The sequence below is a fragment of the Capsicum annuum genome, chromosome 5, assembly GCF_002878395.1.
Source record: "Capsicum annuum cultivar UCD-10X-F1 chromosome 5, UCD10Xv1.1, whole genome shotgun sequence".
In the NCBI taxonomy this organism is placed as follows: domain Eukaryota; kingdom Viridiplantae; phylum Streptophyta; class Magnoliopsida; order Solanales; family Solanaceae; genus Capsicum; species Capsicum annuum.
In genome coordinates this window covers 104,784,416-104,787,606 of record NC_061115.1, presented here as the reverse complement: position 1 = coordinate 104,787,606, position 3,191 = coordinate 104,784,416, and positions in this window count along the sequence as shown.

The window sequence follows — 3,191 nt, the reverse complement described above, 5'->3', positions numbered from 1 at the left end:
TCTCAACCTAAATGAGTATATTATCCTTCAATTCTCTCAAACTTAATGGATGTGTTAATTTATTCAACTATTCTCTCATGTGGATTAATCTCGTTAAGGCATCAACCCTTAACCTAAAGGTTAAAGCCCTTAGATTCTATGTAAACCTTTTATTTTCCTAACAAGCACTTTTCTATTCGGACAAGTGATGTTCTTGGGCTCACCCTTCAAGTTTGCAATCAATAAAGGTCATTATGGTAAATAAGGGTTTATGCAACTTTAATTAACCATGCAAATCAAATATTTTCACAACCTTAATCAGCTATTCACATCAAAGCTCCGATAACCCTAATTTTGGGGTCTTAGCCATACATCTCAATAGAAGAAAAAAAAGAAGAAGAAGTTATTTTGTTTCTCATAAATAAATTCAGAAATTACTTACAAAGATCGCAAGTTTGGTTCTTGAATCTTCAAAGGACAATAGGTATAAAATATTTAGATCCACAATTATAGCTTGAATCTCAGAGAATACTATGTTACAATAATGGTCAAAGCTGGAAATATTATAAAAAGATAACTAAATAAAACCTAAACTGGGTATTTACATGTTCCCAGGTACAGAGGATTTAAAATTAAAACAAAGAAAAGATGCGTCCAAGTTGATAGTGGGACTGACAGCCAGTTGAAAGCCTGAAGGTCTATTGTGTGGATCATTGCTGATGGTTCCAGAATGCTAGGATCTATTAAGGGTTCTCGGTTACCTTGGCAGACCGTCGCTGTCCTGGCGGCCCGTCGCATGGGTGGTCACTTAATCCTCCATAATATCATGTTCTTTTTCATCCTGACAGCCAAGTTGGTGGTATGTAGGATGGTTAACAGTCCACCACTTGGACCGTCATAGAGATTATTCATTTGTTCCCTTCTGTTTTACTCTAACGACCACCCAGGTGGTCCGTCACACTGTTGACGGTCTACCAGTTTGACCTTCATCGGCCTTTATTTACTATTTTTTCAAGTTTCTCCTTCATCTAACCCCTTAACCTAAAAACACTAAAATACAGTATTAAATACAACATCGGTTGCTTGAAAACATACAATTATCCCTTGAAAAAAATGTAAAATATTCCATCAAAACCCAGAACATCATGCATCGACAATCACGTCAACATCATGCATTATCTACAATATCACTGGGCACATTTTGTACAATTACTTTTAAGTCCAAAGGGGTATTTGGATCATTACCCCAATGTTAAATCAGTCAAAAACAAGAGATTAAGCATGGGAAAGGGAAAAACATATTCATTCTTCACAAAAATTCTCAAGAACAAAACCCTATGTTCATTAAATTCAAGTCCAAGTCTCAATAATCCACCAAAAATTCTCATAAATTCAGAAACCAAGGTATGTTAAATGTTCATCCATGGGCCCTTTTCATTCATGGAGTTCAAGAACCCAATTTCAAATTCAAAGTTATGGATTATACAAGTTATTGTGATTTTAACTATGAATCCCCATGAATTTTTATTCTATATCATGTTTTTATGAAATTATTGTTGTTTTTAAACCCTACTTATTTTGAATGGTGTTGTTCATTGATTTAAGTCTTATTTTGGGGATTTAGTATCAAAATCATGCTTCTACTAGTTTCTTTAAAATAAAACTATTTCCATGTTTAAGCCATGCATTGCAAGTGTTTGATGAAATGCTTCAAGGAACGAGTTTTGAATAAATGCTTACATAACATGCCCTTAAACTGTCAATATGATCTTTCTATTATTGATATCGAGTTTTTGGGGGTTATGAATACCCAAAAATTTAGTTGTTTACTTCGCTTAAGTACTTTAAGAAGAGTTTGGATTCTATTGGAGTGTTATTAGTTCATTTAGTACATCATGTCAGTAGGCTCAGTTCAGTCTAATGATTAGATTTAGTTCAGTTGGGAATAGGATTTAGCACCAAGAGAACCCAGAGATAGGGGATCACCGGCCAGTTGAAGGTGTGACCTTTAGTAGCAGTCCCTGTGATCCATAACAACATAGATAGCGTAGATTGAGATGTTAACCTGCCAGTTAAGGGTTGATATCATAAGGGTACCTTCCATTTAAGGGTAACCCTTAGTCCTTAGGGAAAACACTTTAATGGATCCACGTAGCCATGTGTTAGTGTCTGTGGCATGGTACTAGCACCCTTCCAACTGGGGTCTTAGGTTAGACCCCAATTGGCTTATTGGGGCATGTCAGTTAGATAATAGTTCCCACAGTCTCAGTTTAGTATTCAGTATGCTTAAGTTCAGGCTTGCATTGACCATAGCATACAATTATCAGTTATTTAGTTATCAAATTTTAGTATTTCAGTTTACAAACTATTTTTAGAATCATGTTTTATGCTTGGTCATGCATTCTCATATTTTACAGCATTCACACATTCATTTAAGTTATTCAGTTACCTCATGCCATTTAGTCAATTATTATTCATGTACATGAGCCCATGCATATCATCCTAACTCTATTTAGCATACCACTACATTCAAATTAGTGACCATATACTCATTTCTAATGCCATGATGTCTCATATATTAAGTTTGGTCACTCAAGTTCTCGACCACTCTTAGACATCCCAGCACATCAACAACAACAGTCATGGTGAGTCCTCATATTTTGAGGACCGACTATATTTATTTTCATACTTTCAGTTCAGTAGTTAGTTGGAGTTAGTTAGGGCCTATCCCATCAACTCTTATTCAGTCAGTTTTAGAGGTTTTCAGATACTTCAGATAGTTAGTGAGTTTGTCATTATTTTTATCAGTTTCAGATAATTATTTTCAGATAGTTGTTTCTAGATTTATGATTAGGAAATGTTTTAGAACTTAAAACCGTATGGCATATTCAGATATTCCACATATGTTATTTTGTTGTTATTAATTAGAGCTCATAATAGGTACCATCTCATGGGTTAGCTTGTGGTCACTTGTGACCGTAAGAATCATGTGGCATCCAGAGAGTACTCTCAGGGCGTTACAAACTTGATATTAGAGCCTATGGTTTAAATTTTCCTAAGGAGTCTAAAAGCCACATCGAGTAGAGTGTTGTATATGGGTATAAAGCGTGCCATACTTATGGATAAGAGGCTACGAGGCAGTTTTAGGAAAAGTTCCTTATTCAGTGTTCATATCATAAAAGTACACATGAGCTTAAGTTAAACTCTTTGTC